The 22,197-nt window shown below is 44.2% G+C and overlaps 1 protein-coding gene across 2 annotated transcripts in view; it reads left to right on the top strand.

Moving 5' to 3' along the window:
* Positions 1 to 3,101: 3,101 nt before the first annotated feature.
* The window catches only part of SLC66A1 (solute carrier family 66 member 1), a 71,601-nt gene continuing 52,505 nt past the window's right edge, over positions 3,102 to 22,197 (top strand). For both annotated transcript variants that reach the window (XR_015295878.1, XM_086921574.1), the window contains exon 1: positions 3,102 to 3,310. The gene's annotated coding sequence lies outside the window, so the exon portion shown is untranslated. The remainder of the gene's footprint in view (positions 3,311 to 22,197) is intronic.

Here is a 22,197-nt window from a genome sequence, read left to right as displayed (position 1 = left end):
CATCCCCGGCGGTCTGGTGGGGCCGTTAGTGAAGATGAGGCAAGCTAATGCCCAGAGTTGCCGAGTGTGAACGCTGATCAGAGTGGGCACCGAGGCGAGAGAATTATCGAGTCCGCTGACCCTGGTCCAGAAACCTGCCACGCCGGGAATCGAACCCTGGTCCCGGGCCGTCCTCTGCTCTCGGGTCTGCCGCCTCTAACCAGTGAGCGAGTGCAAGGGCGAGGCTGTTTCTAGAGTCTCCACTTTTCCCTACCTGGGGGTTATTTTTGATCAGAAGGGATCCTGGGGCCCCCAAGTGAGGGCAAAGAGGTTGGCGGTGACTAGGTCATCGGCAGCCCTTATGGGTTTTGCGGGCAGGTTAGGTGCTAGGCCCATGGAAGCGCTTCTGAAAATCTATAAAAGTAAACCAATTGCCCTGGCCTCATATGGTTCACCCCTTTGGCGTTATGTAAATCTGGAGCCAATCCAGAAAGCTGAGAACAGATTCATACGGACACTACTGTCTGTTCCTCAGTCTACACCGACTTATTCCATTCATATGGAGGTGGGTTTAGAGTTCCTCACCGATGGGCTGAACATGGCACCCCTGATCTTCTGGTTGAAGAACTGGCTTAACCTCATGGGCGCTATTGCAATTACGGCTGTATGCTGGGATTTTAAAAAACCCATGTTACATGACGAGCTGGGCTCGTCATCAGCGTGCGGGGAGGCTACACCATGACGAGCCCAGCTCGTCATGAGCGTGGAAGGGGTTAATGAAGATCTGCCACTCAACCATAAGATCATGGCTGCTGTTTTGGCCCTAGATCACTTTAAAAGGATTCCATGACTGGCCTATCTGATGAAGGCATTCGCAGATATAGGGCGACCAGAGCTCTTTACCTCTCCCAAAGACATTAAGATCCTGGACATCGACATTGTTAAAAAGCAATTCATGGGGAGGGCAAGAGCACGTCGTGAGGAAAGGGAACTAGCGAAACCAGCGGTGAGGAGACACTATCTACTTGTTAATTCATTTGCATTAGCACCTTACCTTGGTTTCGTCACTATTCCATTTCACAGGTTCCTTCTAATTAAGTAGAGGTTTAATTTGTTACATTTTTATTTGGGGAATTTTAAAACATGGGAAAAACCTGAACTAGCCCCTCCCTGCAATTGTGATCATTTCTCCACCCAAGACACCATGCACTTTGTTATGTTTTGTGGTTTTTATTTAGAGCCAAGAAAAAAATACCTGGTACCGGTACTGAAGGAGGCTGGTTTCACTCAAGTGAGACCAGCCCTGCTCTACTTACAATTATTGACTAACCCACGTACTACTTTTTGTATGGCCAACTTCTTGGTGGCTGCAACTAGAATTAAAAAACATATTCATTAGATTAATGACCCCTGTAAAAATGTGTAAACTAAGATGTGAGACCCTGGTGTTTTACTAAATGAATTACTTTTTATTAATCCCACGTATACTCTGATCTGCCTGTTGTAAATGATTTGTAAATAATTGCACTGTATATATTTTATAATGTATGAAACGTTTTTATCTCTTAGTATGATTTTTAACTAAATCGAATAAAGATATTTTGACTGACTGACAGAGTAAAGGGGGGATTGAGGGATAGATAAGTGAAATGATGGATGGAAGGAAACGTGATGGATAGGTTTGTAAATGGATGAATATGGACATTATTGGGCACACAGATGGAAAGACAGAATGAATGGTGAAAGACTGAATGATGGATGAAAGTATGATTACACATTGTAAGCCCCATTATCTTAAGCAACATTTCCTATACATTGACTTTCCCATTTATAAAAGTGAATGTCTCTTTATAATATGTGTGTGTTGTAACGCACTCCAAAACTCTGCCTCACATACTTGGGATGAGTAGCACTATAGAAGAAATTAAATACACATGAGAGAGGGTCTATGTGAAGATGAGAGGCGCCATTGGAGGGTGGTATCAATGCCAGACTGGCCGGACCGGGCATCAGATGTTTTCTCTGGGAGTTGGAAAGGTGGGGGCAGTTTTGTTACCACAAAAAGACCTGCACATTTGCCTAAAGCTGCACGTATACTGACAAACCATGAAGTGCACAATTGTCTCAACCTAATATAAACTTATTTTCACTTGTACTTTAGTGGTTGTCTATTTACTTACTTACATCAGAGAAGGTTGCGCAATAGAATATGTCTGTAAATCTTACCTTTTGTCCCGAATTTTCACCCTTTGTCCTGAATTTTTACACTCACTGTCTTGAATTTGCACCCATGCCAGTTGGCTTGTAAATCTGCCCGTAACGTTCAGCTTTTAGGATGCCAGTGGGGTAATTTTAGGGTTCAGGGTGGGTATGGGTTTTGGGGTGGCAGTGATAATTTTAGGGTTCAAGGTGGGTATGATTTTTGTTGTGCCAGGGGTAATTTTAGGGTTCAGGGCGGGTATGGGTTTTGTGGTGCCAGGGGAAATGTTAGGGTTCAGGGTGGATATGGGTTTTGGGGTGCCAGGGGTAATTTTAGGGTTCAGGGTGGGTATGGGTTTTTGGATGCAAGGGGGGACGTTTTAGGGTTCAGGGCAGGTATGGGTTTTGGGGTGCCAGGGGGAAAATTTTAAGGGTCAGGGAGATTATGGGTTTTGGAGTGCCAGGGGGCTAATTTTAAGGATCAGGGAATGTATGAGTTTTAAGGGGCCAGGGGGGTAATATTAAGGTTCATAAGTGTGCTCTAATTGTTGTCCAGTTTTAAATGCAGAAACCACCACTTTTTTTCTCAGCTTGGCCTGAGCATTACCCAATCCTGATTGTCTGCCATTTTAGCCCCGCCCCTATTGATTAACATTAGCCACTTGCCAGCTCAGCTATATACTGGGTGGGTGTCATTTGTGTGGTTTCTGCAAAAAGCTTTAGGGGGCGAGGAGGGGCGCAGGGGAGAGGGTCACGTCACGTGCTGAGTTCCTCTTTTGTGGTGAGGCAACGACCACACATCCGCGTGCAGTCTTTGTAGACTGTGACGGAGACTCCAGAGGTTTGCCTCTGTCTCAGCACATTGTGCAACTCCCTGTCTGATGCTCGCGCCGTTCCGGGTACGCCTACTGCGTGACGGGGGAGTCAGGTGACCGAGACCAGGAACTGTGAGCAGAGGCACTGCTACAGAGACCGATAAAAACAGAAGCCGCCAGGGCGGGATGCAGGAGAGAGGGACCGCGAGGACAGGGGCCGGAGCACACAAAACAAACGAGGGGCTGCAGGGGCAGAGGTACCCGGGACGGTAGGATGAGCGAGGCGAAACTACTGGATTGAAAGACCTCCGAATCGGGTAAGAAAGTCCCTAGTTCCCAGAGAGAGGTCTGTGTGACCCCTGACCTTTGTCATCTACAGCACAGTTTACAATAGGTGAAGTTAGAGGGGAGAGAGACGTCCACCCCGGACACCATGGAGTAGTAACCCCGCTGAGGAGCCCAGGCAGAGCCTAGGGTAAGTAAGTGCCGTGCCCTAAGATACTAGAGGTGGGATGAGGCAGGCAGGGTGTCGGGGGCAGGTGGTTGGTGCTTAGCGAAGTGCCTTGTGATGAGTGTGGGTGTCGGAGCACTGTGCTCTTTGACTGATAACGGAGGGGAGGCCTCAGCATCGTAGCACTGTATTAGTACATAGGGAGATAACGGAAGAATGTCTATGTGCTCACTGAGGGTGACCAGGGGTCTGTCTCGCGGCAGTGCCCTAGGGTGTTTAAAGGCTATTGACCGTTCTTGTAATAGAAATATGCACGTTCCGGTACCCACTAACTCAGAGCAACCTTTTGCCACTGAGTTTTGCAGGCAATCTCCCAATTATCCCCCTTGTGAGAAGACTCTTTTAAATGATTAAAGTGCAGACGCACAGTACCCGAGAGTACCGGCTCATTTAAAGCACTATATAGGTAAGCATGTTTTCAGGATACAGTGGAATATGGTACCGGGGTGAGAGGCAGAGCATCCGTACTCTGTACCATTGATGTGAGGAGTTTGGGGTGGGGTCAAATGAGGGGCCCTGGGAGGTGGACCCTGTAATCCTTCTGGGGAGGGGTAACGTGTTATTGAGGGTTCTGTACTCTAAAGTGCTTGGGCGACGGTTGGCTGTGCTAGAACTCAATGCTCTGTTGATACTTTGAAGGCTCTAGGTTTCCTGGTGACTAATGTACCCTATTCCTGTGTGCATCGTGCTCTGCGGTGTGGAGTACGGAGTACACAAGAAGGGGGGGGGGGGACAGGTGAAGTCAGAATTTCAGAGATCAGCAGGGGAGGCAGGTGACTGCAGCCTCTGATGAGACCTGGTAAACATCCCCAGGCACCTGTGGGTCAGAGGGAATCCTTGTGACTCAAGACAGTCAGGTGTTTATCAGCTGACAGAGCTGTTGTACCGGTGGCACCCACATGCAGCTGCTGGAGTCCGTTTGTAAAGGCAGGTATTTTGGCCCTGCGGGCTGTCGAGGCAGACATGTTGGAAGTGGTTGTTTACTGACCCTCGTGCCGCAATAAAGTTGAAGTTCATATTTAGCGCAGCGAAGCAGCTTAGCATCAGGTGACACCTTTAGACTTTACCGTTCTTTTATTCTGTGACCTGTTGTTAGTTTGCATTATGCACGTGTGTCAAGAAGTCGCAACCCACAATAAAGGGCATGCAAGCAGAGGCGAGGAGGGGCGCTGATTGCCGGTGTATACCCATGAATAGGGAGACTTGAGGAAATAGATGCCCAGAGCTGTGTGGGAGGATGTGATAAGGGGAAGGGAGACAATTTGTGGTACTGGATTTTGGCTGTGTGCAGGTTTTTGGAAAGGATTCAGAAAAGGGGGTGGTGATGAACAGAGTGTCTGAATTAAGCAGACCACTCTTACCCAGTCCAAAGATCAGGGCTTGATCCATCACCGTTATTTATCTCACTGCCCCATCCCAGCTCAGAACCTGGCTATATGCAAATCAGTCTGTCCCTGGCCCAGTGCATCATGGGAACAGGGCAGACTAAACTACCAAGCCAATTCTTCACCAGAAAGGAGACAAGCTACCGGGGACCGGTTTCTGGCATTTCAGCCGTCTTCGGCCCGGCTTGCTTGAATCCTGATGGAGCAGTGAGAAAGGGACTCATGTCTGAGTATACCCTGCCACACCTATAGTGGCCAAAAACGATTCAGAAAAGGGGGTGGTGATGAACAGAGTGTCTGAATTAAGCAGACCACTCTTACCCAGTCCAAAGATCAGGGCTTGATCCATCACCGTTATTTATCTCCCTGCCCCATCCCAGCTCAGAACCTGGCTATATGCAAATCAGTCTGTCCCTGGCCCAGTGCATCATGGGAACAGGGCAGACTAAACTACCAAGCCAATTCTTCACCAGAAAGGAGACAAGCTACCGGGGACCGGTTTCTGGCATTTCAGCCGTCTTCGGCCCGGCTTGCTTGAATCCTGATGGAGCAGTGAGAAAGGGACTCATGTCTGAGTATACCCTGCCACACCTATAGTGGCCAAAGGGCAACACATCGCCTTGAAGCTCCGTCTGGGTCACGAGTAGCTCTCTAGTAAAACATGTTTCGGTGTCGGGGTCACGAGAAGAGGTGAATGTTATAAACAATTGGCAAAGCAATAGGCCTGGCGTTGGCAAGCTGATGCAGCGGTTACTTTTTTTTATCTTTTATCGTGAGCACATGCTATAAAAATCCTGCCACCTAAACCGTGCAGAATGTATATGTAATTGTAATATTCAGTTAAACAAGCATTTGCATTGCAATAGGTCTCGCATTAGGAAAGTTTGAGCTATTGGTTTTGCAAATGACAATTTTTTTATTTATGTGTTGGTTTTGAAAATAGCGAAAGTAATAGCTTTGTCATTTACAATGCCAATAGTTACAACGTTCGCAAATGTGACACCTATAGCATTTGTAATGCAACATGTTTTGTATTTACGTGATGTAGATATATGGATATTACAAATAAGAATGGCTTTTAATTTTTTAAAATAATTAATACTTAAATAAAAGTGTCAGGCTTGTACTTGTCCTTTAGTGACGTAGGATAACCAATCTAGCAATGCCCAATGCAATTGCCAATCATCTTACATGTCTTGTTAGTGCAGGTAAAAATGAAACATCATGCAGCAGCGCCATGCAGGCAGGGGGCATATAAAGCCAGTATTCGTCAAGTTTCGTGCCATCCCACAGATGTGCACCATATTACTGTTGTGTTCTGCGCCTCTCCAATGTCTGAAATCATTACAAAGTTTAGTCCTGCATAGTTTCTCTGGTGACCAGTTCCAGCGGCAGACAGTCTTCAAAAATCTATATTTTAGCAAGCTACACTGAACCCTTTGACGTTATCTGCTAGTCTTGTTTCCCACCCTCCTTCACACAGTGTTTCCCCCCCATGTGAACGGTGTGTAGGTTGGGCTGGGGAAAACACAGTGATTAATCAGGGTGGCAGATAACCTCCACAATCTGTCACCTCGCCCTTGGATTGTGCTAGCCACGAAAGACAACAAGAGCAAGCCTGTTGGCTTTGCCAATGCAAGTTGGGCCCGTTCATTCCTACGGGATGTTCAAAGCCACGGTATTTTTCGATCATGCTGTTGACTGTGACTGCAATTATGTGGCTGTTTTCAATCATTCCAAACAAAAGTAAGCTAATGCACATAAAGAGACTATGCAGGTCTGTATGCACAATTCAGATATTTTATATGCATTACGTCTCGCTCCTCGCACACGTGACACTTGCTTAGGAAGTACTCTACCCAAGCCCGACAAACAGTGGTCTGTCAACAATACACCTGAATAAGAGCACTTGAAGATACGTTCAGCGCCTCCCACTAAAGGCAGAACCCATGACAAGTGGAGCAATGGCGCGCGCCCTGGGGGATGTTTTAAGAGCGTCTGAGAGCCAGCCTTCATTTACCCAATTAATCTTCATCTTAGTCACGTTATGGACAAACATGGCGCTGCAGTGTGAGAACAAATACTTCACTAAGTGTAAGGCGTTTGTTGCAAAGATAGGGAAACATTAGTAGGTGATAGAAAACTGCAGACTTCATTTATGATAATCTACGTTGAAAAAACTGTCATATCGGTGTGGGCTCAACATCCTGTGATTGTGATCTTTGCTGTGATTGTTGGACATCTTTGAAAGATGTTGGTCTGTGATTGTTAAACATGCACCAAGGCCCTAATAATTGGCAAAGGGATGCTCTTCAGAGCTACACTCCCCCCTCAAACGAACTGTTGCTCACAGATCCAAAACAAAACATTAAATAATCAAATCAGTTTTTTAATTAAGACCTCATCAGAGATCAACAATATAAAACATTTCAGGGTCAATACAAAATTAAATATGGCAAACTTAATACCTTTTTATCTATTAATACAGCAGTAGAAAAGTTCATACAAACAAATTCATCAAGGGGTGATCTAGTTAGACATCTCAAATCACTAATTCTAGATATGCCATATTTAAAAAGTTTACGTTTTTATAAAGCGGTTCTGAGCTTCCACCAAGACTTTACTGGGGCAGACCTATAAAACATGCACAACATCTTGGACACCTCCCCTACAGAGTTCACAAGATCCAGACTTGTCACTTGTCACTCCAGTGTTTGGTGTAGGTTTTTAATGGTAAGACCCCTAAACGTAAAATGAGAATACATCATTTAACGCTGTGATTTAATGTATATCTCAACTATCTTTGATTCATTTTATATTCTAGTTTATTAGCAAATAGCCTATTATTTACTAACTGGGAACAGTGTGCAATGTTAAGATCATAACTCAGTCAAGGTGTAATTAAAAAGTGATGGTTACCAGAACTGCAGTAGGGTGACAGAACATTGAAAATGCTCTAAGGCAGTCGCAAGATTTTCATTAGAAATATACTGGCTTGTTCCAGCCTTAAAAGTCTTACTCTTTAAGAGAACACTCTTGGAGCTTTCTGCCGCATGTAGTAAGTTATATGCCCATCTTATTACATTTGCCAAAGATCTAGAAAAGAGCTAATTATAATGAGCTCTAAATGTAGTGCTTGTACTGATATGGCTTTGCTCATAGTGGTTCTCTAAGGGAGAAGCTTCCCTTAATTTAAATTTTATATTGACCACTTATTTATAGAAATATACTCTAGTGCATATGACAGAGTGGAGAGTATCTTTGCCCGATAGATTTCAAGAAGGGAATGGAAGTGTCTCTTACCATAGAAGAATAACATCCTTTTACATCACTTACATGAGCTAATAGCCTTGAACTCCATATGTAAAAAGTGAGTGGTAGTTCCTAATGATTGTGAAAAGACTTTCTTCAAATAGGTATATGTCCTTGATACCTCAACTGCTATCCTGCCCAATTTTCAGTGGAAGTGACAATCATGTTTCCTCCCCCTAAACGGTACCACTTTTGTCTTAGAAATGTTTACTTTAAACAAAAAATAGTTTTCAGTGTATCTGAAGAGTGTGTCCATGTTACACTTTAGACAAAAAGGTGTGAGGTAAAAAATGACTACATCATCAGCGTATATAAAAACATACAAATGTGTGATGCAGTTTTTGGAGGAAAGTTGTTTACTTTTAAGAAACAAATGGGTAAATCGCTAAGAAATAGTGAAAACAAAAGAGGACCTAAGAGACATCCCTGCTACAAGCCATTTAAAATAGAGATCTTGAGTCAGTCCCTTATCCCTCCCCCCACACATTTGTACTCTACACCAGGTTGATGATTGAAAGGCAACTATTAGTCTTAGAAGAGCACATGGGATCCCCATTTTCTTTAGTTTGCTCCACAGGGTGGGTCTTTTTACCCAGTCAAAGGCTGTTGAAATGTCAACAAACACTCTATATACCACTTGCGATTTAATCGTCACATACTTGTCAATTATCCTTATATTAGTCGATCTGAGTCCCCAAGCGCACAATAAAGCACCAAGCCAAATATTTGTAATGGAATGAATGTCCTTCACAACACACCCAGTGGACAGTCGACAACCATTCATCTACTTGGAATGCAAAGAATGGTGCTAAGTCTGGCTCACTCGGAATCAAGATGTACGTAGCAAATACTTCAAGCAAACTCCGGCACAGTAGGGCACCCAAGGGTTCTCCATAACATCAATAGGAATCATAACAAAAGTCCTGTGCACAGGACTTTTGTTGTAATTACTGAGTGGGCCCTTGAGTGGGCCCTTGCCGCTCTCTGCAGAGGTTTCAGGGTCTCCTCTGACCTTGTTGCACCGTCTTCATTATTGTTGCTTTTTACCCTAACACACACCGCTACCAGTTAAGGCACCATACTTCCTGCATATGTCAGAACCCTCCACAGAACCCGCAATCAATAGGAATCATCACTGAGCAATGCAAATAACAGGTTACACTTAGAAAGCCAAGGGCCCTGTGGAAAGGCATCACCGCAATGCTGAGCGCAACAGAATGTAGGTGCTACACTGATCTATTTTTTTTCTCCAACTTTTAGGCTAGGACACAGAAGCAACTATTGGGTGCTGGACAAAGCCAGAACAAGCAGCTGAGGGGTGTTGTCCACGCACGGCCACTAAAGGTGGCAAATCATCCATTTTTTTGGGTTATTTGTTCACCTGACAAATAGGCTCATTAGCAGCTATAGTCTGGTTAAATTATGCTTGTGGGTTTAAGATGTTCAAGAGGAACTTCGTTTACACAAAAGTCCGATTCTAACCTTTCCGAATATCTTTCAATTTCAGAAGTACTTGCAGCGAAAGCAATTTAGTAGAGATGTTCTATGGCATCTCTCAGGCAGTATGTATAGGTCTGTGTTCACTGTACACCGGGACACTGCAGTCAATCTTCACTCTACATAGGGATGCTGTAGCATATATATGCCTATCTTTACTCTAAATAGGGACAATGAAGCATGTATAGGTCTATCTCCACTCTACTCAGGGGTGTTATAGCATGTATAGGTCTATGTTCACAGGAGCTCTGCAGCATGGTTAGGTCTTTGTTCACTGTTCATAGGGGCACAGCAGCATGTATAGGTCTATGTGCGCTTTACATAGGGACACTGTGCAGCATGTATAGGTCTATGTTCACTCTATATAGGGGCACTGTCTGCAGCATGTATAGGTCTGTGTTCACTTTACATAGGGATGCTGTCTGCAGCATGTTTATGTTTATGTCTATGTTCACTTTACATAGGGATTCTGTCCTCAGCATGTATAGGTCTGTGTTCACTCTACATAGGGGCACTGTCTGCAGCATGTATAGGTTTATGTTCACTTTGCATAGGGGCACCCTCTGTAGCATGTATAGGTCTATGTTCACTTTACATAGGGGCACTGTCTGCAGCATGTATAGGTCTATGTTCACATCACAATGGGACACTGTCTGCAGCATTTATAGCTCTGTTCACTCTACATAGGGGCACTGTCTGCAGCATGTATAGGTATATGTTCACTTTACATAGGGGCACTGTCTGTAGCATTTATAGATCTATGTTCACTTTACATAGGGGCAGTGTCTGCAACATGTATAGCCCCATATTTATTCTACATATTGACATTGCAACCAGTGTAGGTCTATGTTCAATCTACATATGAACATTGCAACATGTATGGGTCTATTTACTCTCAACATACGGACATTGCAGCAAATGTTGGTCTATGTTCACTTTGCATTGGGGTATTGCAACATGTATACGTCTATATTCACTGTACATAGGGAAATTGCAGCTTATGTAGGCCTATGTTCACTCTACACAGGGACAATGCAGCATGTATACGTCTGTTTACTCTATTTAAGGGCATTTTAACGTGTATTGGCCTATGTCCACTTCTGCGTATGGACATTGCTGTGTTACTAGGTCTATGTCCACTCTAGATTGGTATTCTTGATGAGGCCGATAACTGGATTCCTTAATTGCCACCAGAATTACAAGATCCACAGTAACACCGCTGTTGCAGATTATTTCAACCAGACTATTCTCTTGCTCAAATAAGTGATTTTCCTTGGGACAGCATACACTCATTATCAGGGAATCAACTGCTCCTGCATGTTATCCCCTTCAAGGTCATAATGGGGACTCATCCTTCCTTAGCGATGCCCATAGTATCGTCAATTCCAAGGCGGGGGGGGGGGGGGGGGGGGAGGGGGGGGAGGGTTGTACTAATGAATATCAAAGGCAGAAGATTGACAAGGCAAAATATCTTTTCATGAATATCGAGGGATAAAATATCGGAGGTAAGTGCACCGAGGGAGGTAAGGATTTACTAGTCTTAACTCCACATCTATAAGATATAAATATCACTGAGGTATGTATATGTTTAGTGACATAGAAAATCTATTCAAACGTACCTTTCGATATTCTGTCCCACTCTACATAGGAGCATATTCTGCTTGCCTAATTCACGACCTACACTGGGGGGAAGGAGAGCGAGTACAAGGTTTTTTTGGCGACTTTTATGGGGCAGGCCCATTAGCAGCATTTTTACCTGAGTGCACGTGTCTAACCTCTGTCTCTGGAATGCAGAATATATAATAATTCAGAAACTAATATTTAGAAGTATCGTATCTCGATGATGTACCCAGGGGGGCTAAGCCGATTACAATAGAATGTTACTTTGCACAGGAGGCTGAGCTGCATTGTACATCACAACAATATACAAATTACACCAAAATGTAGCAAATAAATGAAATCTAAATGAATCACCCATGCATCTCTAAAAACAAGCGGAGGCATCTCAGAGGTGAAATGGAAAACCCTATCTGTGAGAACCTACACTAGTTGAGAAATGGAGGTTTGAGTTGCGTTGACGCTAGAAAGGAGACCGACTGGTGAAATTGCAGGGAAGCCGAGACATGAATGATCCAACAACCAGCAAAGGCAATTGAAATCTTCCAAGTTGTGTAGCTCCTTGAGATGAGAAAGGAGTTATTGGACAGGCACGTAAGAGCGGAAATCCATTGAGTCAGTGAAATAACAAAAGCAGCAGCATCCTCTCTTAGAGCTACACTGAGCAGAGAACACAGGTTTCCTAGTGCTTGGGCTCACGAGCTTCCATGAGAGGCAGCTGCAAGGCTCGTCCATAGATTCTGCAAAAGGAAGCCTGAAACCTAGTTTTCTTTTTAATAGCTGCCTGCTGCTGAATGCAAAGGCTGCCCAGTCTTAATTCTACCTAGTGTGTCTTTCACCCCCTTCTTACACTTACATTCTCTTATCTGTATCTCATTCGTGTAGATATGTTTTCTCCCTTTGTCACTGTTTTTCAACCTGTCACTCTTCCTCTTGGTCAAAGTCTTCTAATGAAAATTAAGTCCAGGGCAACAAAGATGATTGCCAGTGGCCGACACCAGGTAGCACCAACACAATTTAAGCACTGTTGAGATTCGTGTTCTCGGAACCAAAAAATAATTCAACTCCGTCCAAGAGCTGGAGTAGAAAGGTCGTGCCTTGTCTCTGCTGGCGAAAAACACAGCTTAAAGTGTGGTTACATCAGCAAAACACCAAGTCGGCTATCAATACTCTGGCAGTGGACGTTAATGGGAGCGGATTTTACACCCCTTCTCATCACATTTGATACACTATGTTTACAATTAATCCACCCCAAGTAGCTTCTCACTTTACCTTAGTGGTCCTTGATTCTAATATGCAAATATATCTTCTTAAAACGGAATTATCACACACAAATTGTGTTGTGCTGTTATTTCTCAGAGCGTGTTAGTCTATATTCAGCCCTTCCTTGGGAGACCCACAACACTCGATTTGTATTTCCTTAGTGCAGTAATGCATGTGCCCATTTGGGAAAACATGGGTTCTCGCAAGCATTTTCCAAGGGGCCAAAAAGTATGGTCTGATGTGACAGAGGGCCACATTGATGACAGAAAGGTGGTGGTTGGGTGGGGAGTGGTGGTAAGATGGGTATAGTGGGAAGCGAAGCCTATCCATCCATTGCGTGAATAGCACTGTATGAAACTAGAAAACCTGGTATTAAATTAGAAAACCTGGTATTAATCCCTTTTCCCCACCGTACCAAATTGTGTGAGCCCCCGCTTATATGATTTATTTCCATATGGGGACCTATAGTTTCTATAAAGATCCCTTTGGCGGCCCCTGCGCTTGTAGGCACGTCATCTCTCTGTGCCATAACATCAATGCTGCTTTAACGGAGATTTGTCCCAGACTTTCTATGCCCCATCTGTAGGTTGTGTAGGTGTTGCTTCTTTACTGACAGCCCTTTCAATTTTCTTGGGGGTGGGTACAAGTAGCTAGCAAGTCGTAAATTAATTTGCTGGCTAGGCACTGCTTGCTTCTGCAGTACATAGGCACTGCAGCTTTCTATTTCCTCTCCAGCTCTGTCGGTTTCAACTTCCACATCTGTGCCAGGTTGCCAGTAAACCAGACTGGGTTATCTCCTTCTGCACCTTTCAGCACACTCTGTTTGCTTCCGGTCAATCGGTCTTCCTTAAGCTCCCAGTCGAGCCCTCGTGAGTAATCTCCCACACTCGTAGCTGCATTTCCTGCGTATCTTATCTCCTGAAGGCCTCTGTTTGGGTTGTCCCCAAATATGCATCAGCCTGATCCCTGGAAGCCATAATGTGATGGGTTTGTGGAGTTTCCTGTATGGAATGCCAGCTACCAGTTGCTTTTCCTCCTCCTGTTTCCGCTCATGAAATAGTCTCCCCATTCCAACCTTGTACTTTGATTCAGGGTGCTGCGAGGTCAGCCGTTCTTCCATGTGCCCTATCAGTTTATTTCACTAATTTCATGCTACTGATAAAAGCTTTTCAGTCGGTTTCTTAATTGCGCAAGGAAACAATAGCTGGACAAAAGTACACTGGAAAGCATAGCCTACTTTGTGTTTTGATGATATAGCCACAAATTAGGCTGTGCTTTTTGCTCTTCGTCAGCAGAGATGGGGCACGCCCTTTTCACTCGCAGCTCTAGGACTGAGTGTAATTATTTTTTTGCTTCTGAGAGCACGAGTCTCAGCGGTGCTTAATTTGTGTTGGTGCTAGCAGGTGGTGGGCAGCAGTACTCCTCTTTAGAGACTGGGACTTATTTTTCGTCATCAGACTCAGTGAAAGAGTGACCAATTGAAAAACAGTGACGAGGGAAGAAAGCAGGGATGCAAAGGGAACTTCAAGTGTGAGATAAGGAGACAGAAGTGTGGAAGAAGAGGTAGAATCAAAACTGGAAGGCCTTTGTTTTCAGGAGCAGGCACCTATTAAAAAGAACGCTGGGTCCCTGCACGTTTTTAATCCATTTAATCACTGGGTTTCACATTTCATCTTGGAGCATCCATGGATGAGACTTGCAGTTGCCTCTCATGGAAGATAGTGAGCCCAGGTGCTAGGAAACCCTGCTGCTGCTGTTATTTCACTGAGTCAAGGGATTTGCCCTCTTGCGCGCCTTTCCAATAACGCTTCCTCACCTTATGGAGCTACAAAACTTGGAAGATTTCAATTGCCTTTGCTAGCTATTTGATGTTTACTGTTTAAGCATTTCTTGGCGATGGGGGAGGGGGGGGGTATATGCCAAGGACAGAAAATTGAAAATTAGAGATAGGAAGCATAATAACATTAATAGCTTGTTTGTTCAAATTGTCCTATTCAAACCCTTAGAGATGTGTCCGTCATATAGGCCTCTCTCGTTAAACACAGACACTAAAATCCTTGCCAAGATAATCGGAAACTAGCTCTTTCCTTAAATACCGGGGTAAATTCCTTTGGAATAATCTGGATTTATTACATTCTAAAGCACAGCCCATTATTGTGCACTTTTATTTGCACTGTATCACAACTAAACGTAGAATTAGATGCAGCAGCCATTTTCTTAGTTGCAGAGATGGCTTTCAATTCTTTGGAGTGAGGGTGTAAGTTCACTGTGCCCGAGCGGCACAGATTAAGTAATCTACTTATGAAATGGGTAAGCTCACTTTATACAAACCTCATAGCTTGGATTTGCATTTATTGTCAGGAAGTTCAGCCAATTTTAATAAAAAGAGGCACAAGACAGGGCTGCCCTTTATCGCCATTGCTATATGTGGTGGCGTCCCAGCCACTGGCCTGTGCATTCTGTGAGCATCATGCTCGCAGAGAACCAAGATTTATGCCATTAACATTATTTTCAATTCAGCAGATGACATATTGCTATATGTTATAGTGCCAGGAATGAATCTGTCCTTTAGCAAATGGGCACATCTGTTGTTCCGCAATGCTTCAGGGCTTAGAGTAATGTAGAGCAAGTCCTTAATTTTTCCACCAATTGACATCACTGTGAGATACACATTACAATACACTTTACAATGGGAAGAAATGCCAACCAGGTACTTGGTGATAAAAGTGCATCCAGATGCAAAAAGTGTATTTGGAATAAATTATGATGTACTAATCGGAAAACCTCATCAAGAACGACTCCAGAACAACGAGTTCCAGAGTCACGCAAGCCGAACGACTTGCACGAACAACGACTTAGCCTGAGCCAGGCACATGCGTGGTTCAGGCTAAGTTGGTCTAGTCTTCGTGCAGGGTGGAGTTCAAAGGAGCGTCAGACAGGAACAGGTAAGAGGGGTTCAGGTTAGTTTTTAGACAGTGGGAGGGGATCAAGTTAGTTTTAAGGGGAAGGGTATGGGTTAGTTTTTCAAGGCATGGAGGGGAACGAGTTAGTTTTTAGGGGGGGTGGGGATTTGTGTTAGTTTTTAGGGTCTAGAAGAGTTTGTGTTAGTTTTTAGGGGGTGGGAGGAGATTGAGTTAGTTTTTAGATGGTGGAGGAATAAAGTTAGTTTTAAGGGGGTGGGGGTTTGTATTCGTTTTTAGGGGGAGTTCAAGGTTCAGTAAGTCATGGTTCTTTACTTAGTGGTTTAGATTGGGTCATTGTTTAGCCTTTGTGGTTTTGGCACTCGTGATTCACGAGGTGGTGGTTTAATCATACAACTTAGTATGGTAACAGATAACCACGTTAACAGATAGAATTGAATCTCTGAATAAAAACACCCTCTCCTCCAACTGGGGACCGAACACCTTGGAACCTTCAAAGGGCAACTTAAGGAGGACCGACTTCTGGGAAGACTCAGCCTTCCAAGAACGCATCCAGATATGACGACGGGCAGCGATGGAAGCACCAGAAGCAGCTGCCACCGCCCCCAAATTGTCAAAAGAAAGATCCGACAAGTACCGCACCTGCAACTCCATCATAAACAAAAGAGGCGTGGCATCCTCACCGTCCTGCAACAGAACGGACAGCGACTGAAAATCCTTGAGGAGTGACTGGACCATGTAGTTCGAATAGGCAGTCCCACGGACAGAAAAATTAGAAGCTGCATAAGAACGCTTCACCGCCCCTTCAACACGCTTATCCACAGCGTCTGCTGGAAGAGCATCATCCGAAACGACCAAACCTTGAGAGGAAAGGCCAGCCATCAAATTGTCAACTTTCATAGCCTGAGGGAACTCGGCAGCAAAACCCTCCAGAGGGTAATGCTTGGACAGAAAACTAGGCAAAGCGGACTTGTCCACCTCCTTCTACTCGTGAGCCAGCACCTTGCGCACAGCCCCGTGCAAAGGAAAGGAGTCAGCAGCAGGCTGGACATACTGCGTAACAAAAGTCATCCTCCACAGCATCAGCAACAGGAGGAGAAAATCCCAAATTGCCCCGCACATGGGTGAACAGGTCAGAGAGCTCAGCACCCTGAACGAAGCGCCCACGGACACCCTCATCCTCATCGGGACCAAACTCATCATCAGGAGCAGCCAGCGGATCATTGGAACCACGAGGCATCTTAGGAGGAGGCCCAGCCGCGTCCCTAGCCAGGAATGCAGCAGCCACAGCCTCATTAATAATCAGGCGCAGGGCATCAAGAGGGGCAGCAGAGTAAGAGGCATCAGAGGCAATGACAGCAACAAGCCAAGTACCAAAAACAGGCACACACCAAGGACAAAACCAGAAAGCAAGGACCCCACTTATAGCATCACAAAGTACCGAGCTCCCGTGGGACCAGAGAAAAGGGGCCGGCATAAAAGCACAGCCTGCCGCCAGAATTCGCCCCTCACAAATGCCAAAACACACGAGCTGCAGCACCAACCCAGCAATCCCTGCCTGCTAAAGCAGGGCGCAGCGGAACCGGGAAAACACTGTGAAACGGCTGCTCAAGCAGGCAGAGGTCCAACAGCTGAAGGCGCTAAGCAGAGGCGGCCGCTAGCGCGAACCGCGCAAAGACACCGGTAAAGGAGGCAGCGTGGGGAAAATATAGAAATAACAAAGGCGACCGCTAATGCAGGCCGCCGAAATCACAAATTAACAACAAAAAAACAGGGAATTTACCCAGAGCTCAGCCAGGCGTCCAAGGCATACCACGTAGGCAGAAAAAAAAAGAACAGGATGTTAGTGATGCACTTCCCCCTTTATTGTCACATGATAGTGACGCCATGTTGGGGGAAGTGCAAAAAAGCTTAGCTAGGTTACAGGTTTCTGTGGAGCAGACTAGCTGCTCACTGATAAGGAATGGGACGGGGAGACAGAACGAGGAGGTAATGGAGTGGCATGTTGTAGAGGGGCACAAAGTGGAGTAGAGTGTTATACAGTGGAGTGGTGTAGAGTAGAGTGGAGTGGCGTAGTGTGGATTCTACATGGTAGGGCAGTGTACTGCCCTCACAGACAACCCATTTTCAGTTGTAACGACTATTACATTTGCAGCGACATATAGTTTTACATTTGTTTTCACCCTACTTCATAGTTACAAAAAATTGCTTTATTTGTGCTTTACTAGTTCTGATACATTCTGAAATATCTGCACAGTTAATTTACAAGCATTTAAATATGGTTGTGTGCTAGAAAAAAGCCTTTTCTTTCAGAGCAAGCTTGTCACATAAATCCTCTCACTTTGAAGTTCGAGAAAGAAAAGTAAAAAACAACCTCCCTCAGAAGACTGAGTTTGACATTTGACCTCTGTCTTTGAATGTGACAAGCTAAGAATAAGATTTAAAGAACTGGTTACAGGAAGCGAGCACCCGTGGAAGAATACTATGAATAGGCTATGCTCCATGGGAGGGACGAAATTAAGCTGGACCACCTGAAACAAATAAAGCCAGCAAAGATAGCAAGCACATGTGAGTTACAAATCATGAAGCCAATGATACTCCATGGGGGAGAATGCACTCACAGGAAACTTTCAAAGTGTTGTGTGCAAACCAGACAGCTGTGCTGTCTGGTAGCATTTAACCTAAAAAGGGACTATTTCGGACATATGGAACATCTCTGACACCCATGGCCACGTCCGTGGATTTTAGGATCCAAAGTGCAATGAGATATGCACTTATTATTATTTTCTGTGGAGCCCAAAATTTTGTTAACTACCTCATAGAGGTGGGCGACTGATCACACCTTACTTCTCGTATTTATGACCATGTTGCCCAATTATAGAATAGGGCGTAGTGTGGGTTATGAGCCAAGTGGAATCCTGATTTAGAACAGCCTTTAACAGATGAACAATGGAAATACTGTTTCAGTCAGATTGAAGTTCTATCCAGCAATAGAAGGCATCAGATAGTCGAGTTTAAATCTATCCAGAGACTTTTCTACACCCGTCAGACCTAAGCAGTACAGATTGTTTATTAGAGTAAACTGCAGGAGATCTAATTTCAGGAAACAGGGAAGATGACAAAGTATAATTTAGAGGCTTTACCCATAACTGTATTACTTGGACATATCAAATATCTACCAGTTTCTGTTAGTAAGCATATGGTATTGCATTACAACTTGTCAAAAGAGGAGTGACCGTGATATGACGGTGGGACCATTGCCTAATGTTAAGGAGTGGAAACAATGCTTAACATAATGTTATGGAAATGTTGATGTATTAAATACTCTCTCTTATATGCTTACCCCCTCAAGGATTATCTACGAGAAAAGGCTCAGGTACACTGGGCTTGGAGTCTTCTATATTTTAGAAAATGTGATACCCTAACCATAAAGCGAGGCAGTAAAAATACTGTGCTTTTGTCGGTGCAGTATGCGATGTTTATGTAATTTACCCATTTTGTAAGTCGATTTTGAAGAAGGCACAAATATGCATCCAAATAATATTGTCATAGCAGAGATTATATAAATGTATGAAGATGTTATATTGGAAAATGTGAATACAACAATATAAAAATAACTTTTTTTTTAGGTCTCACCTAGCTATATGTTATTGGAAGACCTATTGTGTGTAATTTCAATACTTGTAGTGGGCTTTGCTAACCTGTTGCTCTTGATCAGTTGTTCTTCTTGTCTATCTTGTTAGCATGCTCCTTATTTAATGGCTTTATTTCCTCTTGTTTTTGTCCATCCCATTAAGCATAGCATTTATAGCATCATTTTGATGCCACGTATCTTTCCGATGCTTTTATTTAGAGAATTATTTTTTATACTGTTTTAAGTTGAAGTCTACCAAACAGCTGAAAGCTGAGCTAGAAATTCAATTCACTTTTGCTTATCATTGGCTTTGTGGTTTGTAACTCGCATGTTCTGGCTTTCTATTTGGTGACTTTATTTGTATACAAAAAATAGCGGGATATACAAAAAAGAGTGGGAACAAACACACTTGATTATGAAAAAGCAGTAGGCATAAATCAAAACTCTCAGGTCCTTGTCAATATGGTGGAATATTCTTCTTTATTCAACTTTCTTCAAAACCACTGTAAACAATCAGCCAACTTATTTCGCCTTGCAAAGTCTTCATCAGGGTGAAAATTGTGTATCAACAGGTTCTCTACACAAACGTAAGGTGCAGAGACCGAATGATCAGACAGTCTAAGTAACAGCAAATCGCTGCTGTCAAAATTGGATAGATTTGAATGTCAAAAATTCATGCTCTGTCTTCCAGGGAGCTTGGTGTTTACTTTTCTTTCTCTGACATCAAAATTAGAAATATATGTGACCATGTTGCTGAATACTGGGGGTAGGAAAGGTTTTTTTTCTAACACACAACATTTTAAAGAACTCTGCAAGTATTTCATATTTGGGAACGCACAAATGAACCACATTCTTTTATTAATTCTGAAGTGTGTTGGAAACAAAATGACCAAAACAAATCGATACACTAGATGAAGCCCTTTCCACACATTATCTTCTGTGCGCTGTATAGTTTTATTAGTAAACCTGTATGTACTATTGTAATTATCATTTCAACTGAAAATGTGCTGACTGTAATGGTAGTGCATATTCCACTCTATACAACTCTACTCTGCCCATGCCCCTGCACTCTGCATCACTGTACTATACTCTACTCCGCACCGCTTCACTCTGTACCACTTCACTCTGTACCACTGCACTCTGTACCACTTCACTCTATGCCGCTCTACTCTAGGGCAATGCACTCCACATCACTCTTCGTAACTGCGCTCTACACAACTCCAGTCTATGCCACTCTAATCTTTTCTGCACAACTCAACTCTTCGCCACTCCACTCTACGACACTCTGCAACACTGCACTCTATACCACTACACTCTGTCAATACACTCAACCCTAAGCCCCTGTACTCTACGCCAATCCACAATACGCCACTCTAATATGCTCTACACCACTAAACTCTTTGCCACTGCACTCTATATCACTTTATGCCATTACACGCTACCCTGCACCGCTCTACCCTGCACCACTCCACTCTACGACACTTGAATCTACTCTGAAACAATCTACTCTGTGCTGTTGCACTCTACGCCACACCACACCACTCTACGCCTCTGCACTCTACTCTGCACCACTCTACTCTTTTGCCACTGCACTCTATGCCAATGTACTCTAGGTTACTCTACACCATTGCAATCTACGACACTCGATTGCGCAACACTGCACTCTCCACCACTGAACTCTACGCCACTGTACACTGAACTACTACACTCTACACTACTCTTTGCCACTGCACTCTACCCCACTGCACTCTGTATCATTCCACTCTATTCCACTCCATATAACTCTACTCTGCACTACTCTATGTCACTGCTCTCTCTGCCGCTCTACTCCACTCTACATCTCAACAGTGTAAATCACTGCACTCTATGCCATCCTACCCTGGACCATGCACTCTACTATGTACCACTCTAGGTCACTGCATTCTATGACACTGTGTGTACGCTGCTGAGTTCTAGGCTGCTGCACTCTACGCCACTGCACTCTACGTCACTGTATTCTGCAACACTCTATGCCAATGCACTAGTCCACTGTACTCTACTGCACTCTACACCACTGTACTCTACACCACTGTACTCTACTTTGCACCACTGTACTCAACGCTACTGCACTCTAGGCCACTCTAATAAACACCACTCTACTATACGCCACTGAACTCTACTCTGCACTACTGCATTGTATACCAGTGCACTCTATGGCACTCCTCTCTATGCCACTCTGCATCACTCCACTCATTGCCTGCACTCTGCAGCACTATACTGTGTGGCACTATATTCTACTCTGCACCAATCTACACCAGTGTACTCTGCACCACTTTAAACTACTGCACTCCGTGCCACTTTACTCTACTCTGCACCACTGCAATCTATGGCACAGCAATCTATGCCACTGTACTCTACTCCATTCTACTCCACCCTCCATCACTCCACTCGCCACCAATGGACTCTACTATGCAACACTCTAATCTACGTCACTGCATTCTACGAGGCTGCATTTTACGCCACTGAATTCTGTGCTTCAGCACTCTGCGCCACTGTACTCTGTAACACTCTGCAATCTACTCTATGCCACTCCACTCTAACCACTTTGTTCTATGCCGCTCCAGTGCACAACACTCCATGCCACAACACTGTACTCCACACTTCACTATTCCATTTTAGGACACTCCAGACCACTCTCCTCTGTGTCACTAACATTTAGCCATGCTGAACAGCAGCCACGCTGGTGTGCAGCATGGCTAAAACACATTGGCAAAGCCAATAACTATTGCATAGGGGCGACAGATTGGTTTTACCAATGCTTGTTTTTTCAGCACTCCATGGTTGTGCATGTGGTTTTTTTGTTCTCTTCTCGTTTGCTGTTTTGCCCCTCATATCCTTACCCCCACACTCTCTGTTGCTCCTTGCCGCTCCATGTCCCACTTAGCTTTATCATTTTTTAATCTCTACTACCTTGCCAGCTCTTGTATTGCTACTTCCTCCCTTAATCCTTCGCGTCATGCCCTTCACAACCTCCCACTCCTCCATTTCTCCACTGCCCCTACCTATTCCTTTTTTTCTTTTTTTT

Source organism: Lissotriton vulgaris, chromosome 5 (assembly GCF_964263255.1).
Source record: "Lissotriton vulgaris chromosome 5, aLisVul1.2, whole genome shotgun sequence".
NCBI lineage: Eukaryota > Metazoa > Chordata > Amphibia > Caudata > Salamandridae > Lissotriton > Lissotriton vulgaris.
This window is presented reverse-complemented; position numbering and strand designations above follow the sequence as displayed.